The sequence below is a fragment of the Echinops telfairi genome, unplaced genomic scaffold, assembly GCF_000313985.2.
Source record: "Echinops telfairi isolate 266 unplaced genomic scaffold, ASM31398v2 ScPeMD7_7424;HRSCAF=8462, whole genome shotgun sequence".
In the NCBI taxonomy this organism is placed as follows: Eukaryota; Metazoa; Chordata; class Mammalia; order Afrosoricida; family Tenrecidae; genus Echinops; species Echinops telfairi.
The window spans coordinates 31,216,661-31,234,378 of NW_022111324.1; positions in this window are offsets into that span (position 1 = coordinate 31,216,661).

The window sequence follows — 17,718 nt, forward strand, 5'->3', positions numbered from 1 at the left end:
GATGGCCAATGTCAAGGAGAATAACCTCTGACCTACTTTCGCCGAGAGTCACTCTTAAGCAGCTAAGTTTGGTACATATTTTGGGGAGACAACTTAAGAGAATTCCTTCTGTTCCCCACACCCTTTCTCCCTCACCTTCCCTCCACCCTCCCAGTATCATCACTCTCACCACTGGTCCTGAGGAGTTCTTCTGTCCTGGATTCCTTGTGTTTCCAGTTCCTATCTGTGCCAGTGTACAACCTCTGGTCCAGGATATGTAAGGTAGAATTGGGATCATGATAGTGGTAGGGGAGGAAGCATTCAAGAACTAGAGGGAAACCGTACATTTCATTGTTGCTACACTGAACTCTGACTGGCTTGTCTCCTCCCCGCAGTCCTCCTGCAAGGGGATGTCCAATTTCCCACAGATGGGCCCTAGGTTCCCACTCAGTCCTAGGTCCCCCTCATTCACAATGCTGTTTTTTGTTTGTTTGTTTGGTCTTTGATGCCTGATACTTGATCCCTTCGACGCCTTGTGATCTCACAGGCTGCTGTGCTTCTTCCATGTGGGCTTTGTTGTTTCTCAGTTAGATGGCCCATTGTTTATCTTCCTGCTTATAGGACTCCAGATTCTATATATTTTGACAGCTGGGCACCATCAGCCTTCTTCACTCCATTTGCCTATGCACCCGCTTTGTCTTCAGCATTCTTGTGGGGGTAGGCTGGTGTGCTTCTTCCATGTGGGCTTTGTTCTTTTTATCCTTTAACTGTTGTTTGCATGAGAATTGATAGTGTGTCCAATCAAGAGAAAATCCTTGACGCCCCCAAGACAAACAAACAAACAAACAAAAGTCTTCTTGAACATAGAATAACTAAATTTCATAAAAGTGAGAAAGGCAAAAAGCTGAATATATTATTTTGGAGAATTTCAAGAAGATAAGGAAATATGCAGAAATCTAGTTAGTAAACCAAAAGGGAAGAACATGTTCCACATTTGTCAAGCTGAAGGAAATGGATAAAATGAAATATTAAATTGAAATATTAAAGTATTCTATGGAAAAATAGTAAAGGATGTACAAGTCATCAAAAGAAGATATAAAGAATGTCCATGGTCATTGTGCCACAACCTTCAGCCATTTCAGAAGCAAGAATATGATCAAGAAACAATATCACTGAAGTAAGAAATCTAAGCTCCCCTGCAGGCACAGATAAGGAAGAGTCTAGGCCCAAGACTCTTGACGCAAATACCAGATTAGACATATGAACAAAGAGATACAACGCGGGAAGCTCTTACTCAGTTATGCCAAGAAACTTGAAAGAGTTACTTGACCAACTGATTACATGCATGTATTTACCCACTCCAAAATAAGGTGATGGAACACAAGATGACACAATAGGAAAATAGAGATAATATCATAGAAACTGATAAAGAAGAACATTTCACTCTTACCAGAAGAAAAGAGAAGACATACCCCAAAGCAAGTTGCTGTGCAGATTTTGTGATGGTGATGGTAGTGGTGCATATTATGACTTCCAAGTGCAAGGTGATGCGCTGTAGATGGAAAATTATGCAGAACCAAGAGTACAGGACATCGGCCCTAAAAGAGTATGACATTTGTTCACAGATTTACATATATGTACTCAGGATTAAATTTCAAATTTTAGTTGGTAAGAAGAACCATAAACTGGTCATTCAAATGATTGTGGTTGTGCAAATTATTCTAAATACACCCTCTCCATCAATATTAAATAATAGACACCCTCACTTTTCTTGTTTGGTTGTTTATGTTCAAGTGATGTGCTAAGGAAGGAATGTTAGTGTCCCGTTGCAAAGTGTTGCAGTCTCAAATCGAACATTTATGCACTTTAAATGGAATACAAACTGACGTATTTGTCTCCTTTGATGCCAGACTATATTATGGTCAAGAGACTTTTTCTTAGAAAAATAAGTCAAGCTGAAGGCTATTATCACTGAGTTTATTGAAAAGCATGTAACCATAGCTTGAGGCAAAATCTATACAAAACAGCTTGATAAACCTAATTATCACTTTTAATAACACCTTTGGGCCACTTTGAAATAAAGTCCCAGCACCATACAGTCAATGGCTGACTTTCACCAAAACACACTGGAACCTTGATTTAACTGAACTTTACCCAAACAAAGAGTAGCTCCAATTTTCTTCAGTCTCCTATGCTATAGAGCAGAGTTGAATTCAAGTATGTTCCAATAGTCCCCATTTCCTCTCTTCAAGTCCCAAATTCCTTAAATCAGTTTCTTCAGTTTAGTTAGCTAAGCTTAGTAACTTTACATCTTGCTTCTTTAGCTGAACCTTACTAAATTGCCAGATATGCTAGTAAATATATGCCTGATTTCCCAGGAAACTCCCATTTCTCTCATACTGATATATTACTGAATAATCTACTGTCTGATATGTTTTGCCAGCTATTCAATATCTGACAGTGCCGTGTCTTCATTCTCATTGTTTGCTTCTAATTATCTTCAGTAATATCAGAACAGTTTTTTTTTAATTTAAATTCTATACTGCCATACTTTAAAATTTGGCATTTTATTTTAGTAGACAAATATTCTTTACAATATTTATAGCTTATACATTTTCACTCAAGTTCAAATTGGTATCACTTGATTGTAATTCAATGTTATTAATTCATCTATCCTTTAACTAAAACTTATCCACTAATAAATTATTAATCATAAAATGAGTTAACATATATTTATAATTTGAAAGTAAATTTCATCAAACTATAATATTTATAGAAAATTGTATAAGTCATGAGGGTATAGTTCATTATTATTTGAACCTTTTTGCTTATGTGGCCAATAAATCACAAAATACAATACAAAAATACTCAAGAGCATTTCTTTATGCCAAGTTTCCATAAGTAATCCTGCCTCTACTCAAAGTAACAAAAATCTGTACTTTTCACCTACTATTTTAGAATATTTTACTGCAGTTGTATACTTTTAAAATTTGTGTACCTTCAATAAAATGCTAGGATTCATATATTTTGATACTTATACTTACAGATTTATTTTATTTATTTTTCTTCACCTAATTTTTATTATTCAATCTTTATTTTTTTAATTAAAGCAAGCCATAAAATATGCCACTAAAAATGCTCTTCTTCTTTCTCACCAGTCTCACCTTTGAAATTTCTCAACAGTTTCTAAATCCCAGATCAATGCTTCTTTTCCCCTAAAAACCGTTCTTATTACTATTCTGCCTCCAACTCCATTCGCCTTCATTGGATCTCTGTTAATATTCTAAATAAACATAAAGCACATATAGTACTTCTGAGATGGCTCTCTATATTCTTCCCAGTTTCTTAATTTTTTAACTAAAAACAAATAAAACCACTGCCATTGAGTCCATTTTTATTACATCAACCCTGCTTAAGGTTAAGGGGATTGTTAAATCTTTACAGCAGCAGATAAGCTCATTTTTTCTCTCTTGTAGCTGATGATGGACTAAAACTACCAACCTTGTGGCTAGCAGACCGAGAGCAGCCCAATCCTTACCCAACAGTGCCACCAGTGCTCCTTAGGGCATTATACATCACACGCAGTTCTAGAAACCGGAAGGTAGACTGACCAAGCAAATTGAGCACATTTCTTTTTCCTAACATTAAAGATAATGATGTACCATTGATTTATCTGCTTCTTTTCTAACTTATTACATTGTCTTGATTACCTAGTGCTGCTTAACAGAAATACCACAAAAACAGTATGTAAAGGAAAGAAAATCTCTTCAAAGTTTTGGCGACTAAAAGTCAAAATCAGGGTCTCAGCCAGGTTTATTCCTTCTGTGAGCCACTCTCCTGGTGTCTGCTGTCTGACTGCAAGTAATGGCATTCCTTGGTGTCCTGAAGTATGAGGTGGACAGGGATATAGACATTGTGGAGTGTGTTAGGCTGAGTTTTCTAGAGAAACAAAGCCAGGATATGTATATGGATATGGATGTGGATGTAGGTGTATGCACATGTACATGCGTGTGTGTGTGTGTGTGCGCGCGCGCACTCACAGTAATCAGCATAGAGGTAGGCATATCACACCTCCCCTTGCTTCCCTATTGACAAGAGACAGTGATCAGTTAGTTCTCCTTTACGCATTCTGATACCACTTGTTCTTTCCGTGGAATTCTACTATGCTCTTATGGATTATTCTTTGCAATGGCCACCCAGCACTCACAGACAAGTCTCACAATTAATGGGGGTTATTAGGGACGTTAGTAGGTTCTCACAAGTCATAATCAGCAAACAGTAAGGATACAGCCATTGGTCTGCAGGAATCCTGTTTAGCCAGAAGCCAAGTGTCTCTCTTGTTCTCAATCTCTTAGCCATTTGGCCCCTTGGCCTTTGCCTCCAGAGGCCAGCAAGCCAGAGCACCTGTTGTCGTGTCTCACAGTTCCACGGTCTCAGGCTGCTGCTGCTGCTCCTCTCGGTCTCTGTGTCACCGTCTCCTCTGAAGCTGGTCTCAGCGAACTGCGTCACTTCAGAATCACTTCAGATAGAGGTCTTTGAGCACTTGTCCAAATGTTCAGAGATTCTTTTTTCATATTGTGTTCCAGATAGCTCTTATACACTGAGGAATGGCTTTCATCACATCATAATCCCCAGAAAAATGAAGTAGAGTAGCTTAGGTCGCACCCTCTAGCAAAGTACAGTCTAATATACTCCCAAGGAAACAAATTGTCTGACTTGGTTCACATCCTTTACTAAAAGTCAAACTCATTTTCTTTTTTTTTCTCTTCTTTTTTGTTTTTAAATCATTTTATTAGGAGCTCATACAACTCATCACAATCCATACACACATCAGTTGTGTAAAATGCATTTGTACATTCATTTCCCTCATCATTCTCAAAACATTTTCTCTCCACTTAAACCCCCCGGTATTAGGTCCTCATTTTTCCCCTCCCTCTCTGCGCCCCTGTCCCTCATGAGCCCTTGATAGTTTATAATTGTTATTTTGTCATAGCTTGCCCTGTCCGACATCTCCCTTCACCCACTTTTCTGTTGCCTGTCCCCCAGGGAGGAGGTCACATATAGTTCCTTGTAATCGGTTCCCTCTTTCCTACCCACTCTCCCTCTACCCTCCCTGTTTCGCCACTCACACCACTGGTCCTGTAGGGCTCATCCGCCCTGGATTCCCTGTATTTTCAGTTCCTATCTGTACCAGTGTACCTCCTCTGGTCTAGCCCGACTTGCAAGGTCGAATTCGAGTCATGGTAGTGGGAGCGGGGAGGAAACATTTAGGAACTAGAGGAAACTTGTATTTTTCATCATTGTTACACCAAACTCATTTTCATTGAATCAATTTTGACTCATAATCAGGTCTTAACCTTACCCTCATTCTCTCCAGTAGTGTGGTACAGAATATTCTCCAAAATGGGATATATATGAATATGAATATATATATAGTGGCTGTTCTACCCATAACTCCTTAAGTAAGGTATTAAAATTCTGGACTCTATGATCTGTGGCTATAATTCCATTCTGGGTGGATTGGTTACATGTTTTGTTGCTACCTGCAACATCAGCAATTTGAAACCACCAGCTGCTCCCCAGAAGAAAGATAAGTCTTTCTATACTCATAACAAGTTACAGTCTGTGAAGTCTACAGGGGCAATTCTATTCTGTTCTATAGGGTCTTTATTAGTGGAAATTGACTTGATGTCAATTGTGTATATATATAAATTTTATATCAAGCACTTTTTTTATTAAGGAAGCAGCCCAAAGCTTAGTATGACTTTAAGTCTATGTGTCAGATGCTACCTGGAGAGCCTTCAAACCACAAAGCTGCCAGCAGATTAGTAGGAATACAAAGCGCGAAAGGCCAGCAGGTGCTTAGTTGAATGGCTCTGAGGTCCAAAGGAACATGGTCAGTCAATGAACACTCCCATGTGGTCTGCCAGCCCCAGACATGAGACATAGTACCCAGTCAAGCAGGAAGGATAGAAAAGTGAGCGATACATTCTCTACAGCCTCTCTTATAAAAATGCCACATCCCCAAAGAGACATCATGAGGCTGTGACCTGATTGATAGGTTGCTTTCAGGTCCTACCTTCACACGAGTGAAGTAGACACAAAATCCAAACATTGTTGCTCACCCCTGATCAACCTGGCACTTGCACATAACATTTTATCTATAAGTAATATGCTAAGAAAGGTGATGATTAAATCATACTTACACCTAACAGGATACAACTAGCACAAATACACTGAAAATGCACCAGCCCAATTCACATCTAATAAATTATAAGCTCACAATACAAATGCTTGATAGCTAATTATTGGAGTTCGGCTTCTTAACAGAATACCTCTACCTGAATCCTATAATCTAATCAAAATCTTCCCCCTAGACTCTAGGCCCTAGGTCCATTAGGAAAAGAGAAAACTAACTGTTCAAAAGGGTTCCTACCTTATTCTTATTTGAGAATAAAGGTACCTATGAAGGTTTATAAGTGAGCCACGTCATGCTTTTGCTGTTCTTGTTAGGTGCCATGCAGTCAACTCTCACCCATAGTGACCCTATGCACAATGGAATGACACACTGCCTTGTTCTGTGCCATCCTTACAATTTCTCCTATGTCTGAGCCACTATGCCATCACATTGAGGCCCTTCCTCTCTTTGCTATTGTTCTATTTCCCCATGCATGATGTCTTTCTCCATGGACTGGCACTTCTGACATGTCCAAAGTACATGAGACAAAATCTTGCCATTCCTGCCTCAAAAGACTACTCTGTACATACTTCTTCCAAGATAGATTTGTTTGTCATTTTAGCAGTCCATTATACTTTGGATATTCTTCTCCAGCACATAATTCAAGTGCATTCATTGTCTTTTGGTCTTATTTGATGGTACCTGCAAATGGGAAAATTGAAATACCATGGCTTGAGTCAGACACACCTTAAACCTCATAGCATACTTATGCTTTTCCATACTCTAAAGAGGTCTTGTACAGCAGATTTACTCAATGCAAAATGCCTTTTCATCTCTTGATTGCTGCTTCCATGAGCATTGATTATGGATCCAAGTAAGAAAAAAATCCTGAAAACTTCAGTCTTACTCCATTTCTTGTGATGTTCCCTATTGATCCAGTTGTGTGGATTTTGGCCTTCTTTACATGGGCTTGTAATCCATACTGAAAGTTGCAAACTTGGTCTTCATCAACAAGTACTTCAAATCCTTCTCACTTTCAGCAGCCAGGTTGTATCATCTACATACTGCAGGTTGTTAGTAATCTTTCCTCCAATCCTCATGCCATATACTTCTTCATATAATTCAGCTTCTCTGATTATTTGTTCAGCATACAGACTGAAAACCCTGGCGAGGGGATATTATCCTGATGTTTACATTTCCTGGTTTAAAACCATGCACTATTCCTTTGTTCTGTTCCCACAATGACCTCTTGATCACATGAGCACAACAAAGTGTTTTGGAATCCCTATTCTTTTCAAGGTTACCTATAGTATTATATCGACAGTTCATGCCTACCTCTTCATCTATGTTGGGTATGTAAGTTTTAATTGCCAATTCTGATCAGTGCAGAGCTCTAAGGAAATGACATGTGTGAAGCATCTTCATTCTTGTTGGAATTCCGATGATCTGCTCCATAAGCAGTCAACGCTGGAGTAGGCCATCCATCAAGACTGCAAGGCACCAGCTCACTGGCTCAAAGCGCGTCTTTATCTGGTTTGGTTGTGGTAAACTCAGTCTAAGTCTTTCTAAGCTGAGAAAACAGACAACTTTAGCAAGCTAAACAATGTTTCTTCGTTGTTGTGTTCCCCCCACTTCTACTTAACAACTGAATCTATGTAGGAAAATTAATTTTTATCATAACCCAAAACTAGTTGCCATACAGCAGAGGTCAGAAATAACTCTACCCTCCATATTTAAGATTTGTTTGTCTAGAACTCCACTCTCTCAGTACTAAATTCCATCATGCTGAGGTTTCTAAAGAAACAAATCCGGAACATATTTGTGTATGTATAGATATAGATATTGAAATATAGCTATAGTCAGAGATAGATATCAAGGGACTTATTATTAAGAAATAATTTAATATCCAAGAAGTGGCTGAGCCCAGTGCAACTCGTCTATAGTCAGATGTTAGTTGGAGGCCTTACAGACTCATGTACCTGCTAACAGATGAAGAAGGAAGTTGAAGTGGGAAGGTGGGTTATCACAGGCCAGTGGGTGTACTGTTTCATGGACCCAAGATCTACAGGAATATGGCAAGGTGACAACAGCACCCAGAGTTAACAGGCCACATGGGCCATGGGACCCACGCATTAGAGATAGGACTCAGTCAAGCAAGACAGAAAGTGGCAAGAGAGTGAGAAATGCTCTACAACATATCTTATAAAAAAGCCATACCACCAAAGAGACATTCTTAGATTGTCACCTAATTGATTGGTTGAATTCTATCCCTGTCTTCATACAGATACAAGTTGCCATAAAATCTAACCATTACATGAGGTTTGAAAGTTGACAGTTGTCAAGCAGAGACCAATTATTTATTAAGTAAACATCTTAATATTTTATAAGATTTTCAGACTTATACATTTCCTTTTCAAAATCTAAAACAGAACAATGCTTTACTGAAAAGAAAAATAACAATGGTTGGCTATATATTTCTAATGACTTAATCTTCTAGCAATGTCAAAAATGTCAAGGAAATTGTTAAAAATAATAGGAATTATCAGGCCAGAAAAGTGAAGAAGGTTGATAAAAATCTGTTGAGTTGCCATTTCCAGTACATTTAATGTTAAGTAAGTAACTGGCAAAATAAAATGTGTGAATGTGAGTCTTTGTCTATATATGTAGTAAAACAATAATATCAATGAATTCATTTATTTACTTTTTTGAAATCATTTTATTGGGGGCTCGTACAACTCTTACCACAATCCATCCATCCATCCATCCATATGTCAAGCACATTTGTACATATGTTGCTATCATCATTCTCAAAACATTTGCTTTCAACTTGAGCTCTTGGAATCAGCTCCTCATTTTTGCCCTTCCTCCCTGCTCCCCCCTCCCTCATGAATCCTTGATAATTTATAAATTATTATTATTTTGTCATATCTTGCCCTGTCTGATGTCTCCCTTTATCCACTTCTCCATTGTCCATCCACCAGGGAGGAGGTTATATGTAGATCCTTGTAATTTGTTCCCCCTTTCTCACTCACCTTCCCTCCACCATCCCGGTATCGCCACTCTCACCACTGGTCCTGAAGGGTTCATCTGTCCTGCATTCCCTGTGTTTCCAATTCCTATCTGTGCCAGTGTACATCCTCCGGTCCAGCCAGATTTGTAAGGTAGAATTGGGATCATGATAGTGGGGGTGGGGGGAGCATTCAAGAACTAGAGGAAAATTGTGTATTTCATCATTGCTACACTGCACCCTGACTGGCTCGTCTCCTCCCTGTAGCCCTTCTGCAAGGGGATGTCAATTTCCCACAGATGGGCTCTGAGTCCCCACTCTGCACTCCCCCTCATTCACAGTGCTATGGTTTTTTTGGTCTTTGATGCCTGATACCTGATCCTTTCGATGCCTTGTGATCTCACAGGCTGGTGTGCTTCTTCCATGTGGGCTTTGTTGTTTCTTAGCTAGATGGCCGCCTGTTTATCTTCAAGCCCTAGATGTTATATCTTTTGACAGCCAGGCACCATCAGCTTTCTTCACAACCTGTTGCTTATGCACCCACTTTGTCCTCAGCAATTGAGTCGGGATAGGCTGGTGTGCTTCTTCCATGTGGGTTTTGTTGTCTCTCAGCTAGATGGCTGCTTGTTTATCTTCAGGTCTTTAAGACTTCAGGTGCTATATCTTTTAGTAACTGGGCACCATCAGCTTTCTTCACCACATTTGCTTGTACGCCCGTTGTCTTCAGCGATCGTGCCAGGCAGGTGAGCATCTCAGACTGCCGAATTGTTAGAAAGTGTTTTTGTGTTGAAGGAGTACTTGTGCAGGAGCCCACTGCCCTTCTGTTTTCTTAATACTCAACCTATAGATATCTGTGCATAGATCTATTTCCCCCTCGTCATAAATAAATATATTTACATCTGTATATGCCTGTATTTAGAACTCTATGACTACCCTTTGCCTCCTATTTCTTTCCTCTATTTCTTTGTACTTTCCTCTTGTCCCACTATCATGCTCAGCCTCCTTTTGGGTTTTAGGAATTCCTCTCAGTTAAATTGCCCTTGATCCAGCCCTGCCAGACCTCTTACACCCTCCTTGCCACTGATTTTGGATCACTTGTTGTTCCCTTGTTCCTGGGTTTGTTAACACCCACTTCCCTTGCCCTGCCTCCCCTTCTCCCTTCCTCCCCCAGGAACTGTCATCCTGTTGTCCTCTCTTCCAGCTTGTTTATCCCACCGGTCCCTTCCAGTTAGACATGCTATGTACCATCACAAGACTGAGTACAAGGAAGTAACAATAGATAGTAAAGCAATAGCTACAACAACAACACACAAACAAAACCTGTATAAATAGTTCAGGGGCTATTTGCTGTCCTTCATGGGTGCTTTCCAGTTGGGTCTGATAGGATGCCATGCCCTGGCCCCACATTGATCCCTGGGGACTTCAATGTTTTGCTCCCCCTGCTGCTCTGCTGCATGCCCCTAGAGGCTGGCCTAGGTGTGGTGAGCTCAGGGCGGGCACAATTCCCGCCATGTGTCTCTGGTGTTGTCCCAATGGTGCTATGGGTCAATGAGGAATGCTGTGTCACATGGTGAGGCCGGACCTGTGGTCATCTCTGTGCATTGCTGCTCTGAGCAGGAACATTGTTCTCAGGGCTTGGTGAGCCAGGATGTGCTTCACTTTTTTTTCCCCTTCCCCCTCATTGGCTCCTGTGTGCTCTGATCAGACAAATCCCTCTTCTTGAGCTGTAGCTTCAGTGCTCTCCTCTGCAGTGAATTCTTTTGGGGGTGTTGGGGGGAGGTGTTGTTGCTGTTCACTTAATTGGTAATGGGGCCAGCCACTCAGGCCTCTTTATCGGTTCCCTGCTTCATGTCAGTGTGTTGTGTTCTTGTCGTGAAGCTCCAGGTTGAAGTCTGGTCCCTCTTTCCCTGTGGAGACACAATCAACACCCTCCCCCTGTGTGGGTTAGTTCCCTGTTCCCCCTGCTACCCATATCTTTTGCCCCCCCTCCTTTTTAATGGGCTACCATATTTATTCCATATGTATCCCTGAGTTTAGTCTGGCCCCTGCCATATTACCTGGACCTCACCCCAGGGACGTATGTATACAGTAGCTTCTTCCCTATGCCCCTTTTGAATTTTTTGAGCTTACCTCAGGGGACTCATGTATTATTTGTCCTTTTGTGTTTGGCTTATTTCACTTAGCGTAATTTCCTCCAGTTCTTCCATGTGGCGATGTGCTTCATGGGTTCGTCAGTGCTTTTTAGGGATGCGTAATACTCCATTGTATGTATGTACCAGAGTTGATAATCTGGTCTTCCAAGTCTTTGAAGAAAGATGCTGGAATTTGGAGAGGGATAGCACATCAATGAATTTATTATGTACCAAAATATTATTGTAGAATTGAAATTGTAAGTCAGAATATAGTATGTATTTTGGTAGACAGTAATGAATTCAGACATTTGCTTATTGTTCTGAGCTAATACAAATATCAGCTTGTTTGATTGGTTTTTGGCAAAATATTGAGGAACAAAATTTTTGCATATTCATTTGCTTTGCAATATGTGTACTGTTCTCTATGTAGGACAGAAACACTGAGAAATATATTGCTGAAAAAAAATAAACAAATCTATTTTGGAAGATGTATAGCCAGAATGCTCCTTAGAAGCAAGATTTTGAATATCTCAAAATCTTTTGACATGTTATGTGGCACCATCACTGGAAAATGACATCGTGCGTGGTAACATAGACGGTCACCAAAACAGAGGAAGACTTTTCCAGAGATGAACTGACCCAGTGGCTGCGACAATGGGCTCAAACATAGCAATCGTGAAGACGGTTCAGGACTGGACTGTGCTTTGTTCTAATGTACATGAGGTCTCCCTGAGTTGGAACCTGCTGGACAGCACCCAGCACTGCAGCCCCCAGCAACAGGTAACAGGAGCTGCCTTCAGCATGCCACTCTTCTGAATCTATCAAGCTAGATAATATGACATAAAGCTGAAAAATATTTCCTGAGGCTATTTTTGTTTTAGCACTATTACTTCAAGTCTATATACCAAGGGCTAACTCAGAGTTACAAGATAACTATCACTTTCTTTCTAAGGGTTTACACAAGCTACTAGCAGGTAACATCTGTGCTGTACTGAGCAGTGTTCTCAGGGGACAGAGGCCACATGGAAAAGCTTTATGGGACTAGTGAAGCAGAAAAATACAGTCTGGTTTGCCTTGGAAACTGTGGACACTACCTGCTTATTCTCAGAAATGCCTGGGATATTCATGCAAACAATTTGGATCCTCTGAGAGCAGATTGGGGCCAACATAACTGTTTTTAAATTTTTATCAATTTTGGGTCCCGAGATTGCTGAGGGGATATGTTTTAACAGTTAAAGCTCATGATATTTTACTGCTAATAGAAATAATTGGAATTGAATTATAATAATGTAGACAGCAATTAAATTTAATACTGAAAATTTGAGTATAATCCTAATTACTGTTAATCATTCATTCAGTTTTCAATCATGTCCAATATCTACAACATATAGTGATGATTAATATTTTTTAAATTAAAAAATCTTTAATCTGATATTTGATTTAAACTTTGTGATATATGTTTCATTTTCCTAATTCATTTTAATTTAGTATGCTGATTTGTCCACTCAATATCATGATATCTCATTACCTAAAAGTAAGGCAAATACTACCCATTTGAGTGATATTTATTTTTTTAAGTCATTAGCTCTATCAATTTGGAACTTATTTGGCTTAGAGTAATGGAAAAATTAATGAACAGTGACGGGAAAAATTAATGACTATATTTTGCTTCACATGGCAACAAATACAGTGGGAAGTCTTCCAAATCCAGTATGCACTTTCCGAAGCAAGTTCCTCTCGTTGCCCTGTGCCACTACTCTTTCTGACTGCCCATTGCCGTTGAGGTTGCAAATAGCTGTTCATCTCTTGGTGACAAAAAAACGGACAATAAAGAAAAAACTTTGAAAAGAAAGTAATTAGAAAAATATCACAACTTTTTTCTTGTTTTCTTTATATTCATTCTTTTCTGTGTCTCTCATTCCCTTTATCTTCTTTTAATTTTGAGAAGAAAATCATACCTCAAATCGTCTGCCATCCCACTAGCCAAATTTGTGACTAAAGTTATTATACATCCAAAATAGACTAGATATTTGGTATTTCTTTTCTCGTTCTACCGTACAAAGTGGCCCCCTAACACCATAGAATAAGTGCTGGCCTGTTAACAGCTACTTGGCTTGTTCAAACCCAACAGCCACACCTGAGAGGAAAAGATGAGACTGTCTGCTCTGTGGATTTAAAGTCTTGGGAATTCTAAAACTCACTCCAGCCAAACAGTGTTCTGGGCTAGATGTTGACTCACAGAGCCCTTGTAGCACAGACTCGAACTGCCTCTGTGGGTTTCAGAGTGTAAATAGTTACAGGAGTGAATAGCCTCATCTTCCTCTCATAAAAATAGCTGGTGGTTTTGAACTGATGAATTTGTGGTTTGCAGTCCAATGCTTAATCCACTATGTCACCAGGGAATTCTAAGAAGCAGCTTTATTCTCCCCTCTATTGGGTTGCTAGAGGTCTTACTTGACTTGATTGCAATGCATTTTGGTATTTACAGTACAGCAAAGCAAATAAAAAGGAGATTGAAATAGGTGTTGGGTGAGTCCACTTGCAGTATCTAATACGTAGAAATTTTATTAATTTTAGGTCTAAGCTACAGAAACTAACTCCTATGCTAAGGGAAACACACAACGACTCCGTGTGAAAGAGTAGAACCGGCCCATCTATTGTCTAAGACTGCCTGTATGTGAACAGTTTGCCGGTTTGGTTTTTGTCTGTTTTTTCCCCCCTTTGTTTTATTCCTTCCCCACCCCACCCCCACCTCTGAAACCAGAGTGCCTCTAGTGGGTTTGAACCATTCATCATTGGGTTAGCCACATATTTCTTAACTATTTTAGCACCAGATCCTTTTATATAGGTAAGTAGGTGAAGTAAAAATCGAAACGAAGAAAAAACAAAACCCAAGAAACCACCTGTTGAGAACATTGTTGATGTGTAACTCGGGTGAGATTGCTCTGTGCCATCTGAAGATAGCTGTTAAATCCAAGACAGCTGTGGTATAAATTTGGCATGATATAAAAATATTGAGTAGCCAAATATGCCTGGAAATTGCCCGATATGTAGCCCTCTGATATCCTCTTTAAAGTTATGGAATGTCTACACAAAAATTGCACACATTTTTGTTCTCAAAATTATTTTGATCTGGATCATAAGAATCAAAACCCAGGACTCAGTACTTCAACTCAAAGCACTTGATGTGCAAAGAACATATTCTAATTTGTCTAAATCATTCAATGTGATTGAAGTTCATAGTTTAAGACAACTAGGGATAAAATTTTCTTTATCCTTCTATGCTTCATCACCTTGAAATCCACCTAAAATATCCGTAAGAAGAATATATATCCATTGAATGTCAGTATCAATTATCTGGCTAATGATCCCCTTTTTCATGCTATTTGTCATTATAAGCAACATTGCTATATACATATGTGTACTTACTTCCTTAAATCCAAAGAATTCTGAAAAGTTTATAAATGAATCTGGAATATATAGGATTTAGAATACATGAGCTAAATTCTTTTCAGGTAATAGAAACTGTTTTCACTCCCAGCAGCGTGCAAGTAGATTTTGTTACTTTCTATCCAGGCCAACTTTAGTAATAACATATTAATCAATGTTTATACACAAAAATCATAAATTTATATCTCAATGTTTTCTAATTTTGTATAACCTCAAATACTAGCAGAATTAAACGTATTACTATCCTTATCCTTATTTGTGCATTACTAGTGTATGTCTTCAGACCATCTTTTCCTTCAGTTTGACTTTCTTTTCTATTCATGTATTTTCTCACAAATCATGTTTTACTTTTACCCTATGAGCAGAAATTCTTATAATTAAAAGTATTAGCACTATTATTTTGGATCTGTTGATTTAGTAATTTTATATATTTTTAAGAGAATTTAAGACTATAAAAGTATGCTAATGCTTGCTAACAAGACTTTAAAATTCTGCCTCTTTTTTTGTGCTGCAGTTCCTCTAGATGTGATTATTAAGTGTAAGGAAAAGTGAAACTCCAATTTCATTTTAACTCTTTATAGATAGCTAAGTATTTTCATTGAACAATTAAAAAAATACAATTGTATCACCATCATAAGGCAATTTGGACCTTTATTCTCATTCTATAATTTCATGATGATTTATATTTTTAATTTGCATATCTGTCCTGTAAATAGCACCCTAATAAGTACAATAGGTTTGTGATGTATATGCATATCTCTACTCTTAGACATTCCAAATTCTTCCTCCTACATTTTTTTTTTGGATGCTGGCTTCTGCATTTATATTTTAGAATTATTTTCTGGAAAAAAATTCTGAAAAGGAATTGCTTAAAATTGCATTGAACCTATAGAAGCATTTGGAAGAAATTAATAAATATATGATAATAAATTACCTCTGGAAAAAAAATCGGTAAATTTTGTTGATATGTTACAGAAGACTGAACACCCACTATCACACAATAATGTTATGAAAATGTTATAAACAGATTCAGAAAATCATTGTGTTTTGTTGTTTTCATTTTAAGCAAAGAGAAATAAAATTAGGCTAGATATGAGCTGCTAAACCAGTTTGTGGCTTAAAAATCTGTTTAGATGGCAAAGATGGATATTTAAAGAATTTTGGCTCCATGTTCCAAGATATAGCAATTATAAACCATGATATTCAATTGCCAAAATATGAAGTACCTATGTTAAATATGAAGTCAGAATATGAACTATAACTTCGTGTCTCATACTTCCACACATGTGAGTTTTCTGTCCTGTGATCAAACCAGGGCTGAGAGAACAACACTGGAAAGGGCTTAAGATTTCCCTGAATGTGCTTTTTTTCTGATTAAATAATCCAGACTCCACCGTCAGCAAGTCAATTCTGGCTCAGAGCAACCACGTGGGCTTCCGAGGCTGTTAGTCTTTGCCAGAGCAGAAAGTCTTGCATTCTGACTAATACCCTTGTGTTAGCAGCCAACCCGCTGAGTCACTCCCAGGGCTCCCAGGCTTGTTTTATAGAGACAGAGAAGGGAAAGTAGAGAACAAAGACTACTGTAAATAAGACAAAGACTTGAGCTTACAAACCACAGGCAGTCAACATCTACAGTTACTCTGATAGCACACAGATGAGACCAGAAGTAAACAGAACAATTTTCTATATTTAAAAAAATTGTATTGATATGAAATCTGCTTAATACAAACAGTAACAACAAAAATTATTCAAAAATTCCTAAAATTTGATGTCTAACTGGAATGACAAAAAAGAGAAAATACTACAGGATTTTTTAGGATAAGCTAAATCACAATGTTAACATGATGCTGGGTATTGCTATTTTTTGTTCCCTCTGATCAAAGCTCTGATTAAAATGTGAAGTTTTATAAGACAAAATGTAAAAAGGGGATTCGGGGTGACCTAGTAGGAGTGGCATGGATTGAAGAGAAACAGAGAACGAATGAAATTTGAAAGACATTACGGACTTGTGGAAATAGATTTCACAGGTAATAAATTCCACAATTTAAAGCATTGCTATTTAATTGAGCTCTCATTTTTGAGTAAGTAAGGAATTTTGATCACCATTTAATAGCAGTAGTGCAGTGATTTGCAGTAGCCCCCCAAAACAGATGATGGACTTGTAATTAGTAGGATCAGGGTAAAAATCGGGGAACAGATTATTAATAAGTGATTAGCTGTTGAGATGAAATTGAAAGCATCTTGAATGGTGTCATAGTAAGTGAAGCATATATGAATTTATGTATGAAAGTTAAAAAAAATAAATTCCTACTCGAGGTTTCTAGTTTTTAAATGCAAATGCTTTTCCAAACAAAATGTATTTCAATATGACTCCGTGATTAAAGACTGGTGATCAATAAGTCCTCCCGCTAATAAACGCGTCTTCATCGCTTCAGTATGCCTCAAAAAAAAGTGCAATTCTAAAGAATGTCTTCCAAAGAGATTTATTTGCTGGGCCACTTAAATTTGTGCCAGGAGGTCAGCTATGAAGGCGCTGGCATTTTTCCCCCACTGGATATCAAAGGGGTAATCTCAAAGAGGGAAGACTTGGTAATAGAAAAATATGTCCTTGCTGATAGGAACAATATCAGATGTCACATGATAGAATTTCACACGTTCAAAACTTATTCCGACCTCTTACCTGTCAATTTGATGAACTGTGGTGGCTTGTATGTTGTTATGATGCTGAATGCTATGTCATCGGTAAGTCAAATATCATCAGTGTCACCAATATGAACAGGTTTCAGCAGAACTTCCAGACTAAAAACAAACCACAAAGAAGGCTTAGGCTGTCCACTTTTGAGGAATTACACACACACACACACACACACACACACACACACACACTTACAAAGAAAAAAACTTGTGAATAGCAGAGAAGCATTGTCAGATACTGATAACCTCAAGAATTGCTGGAGGATACTGGTAGAGAT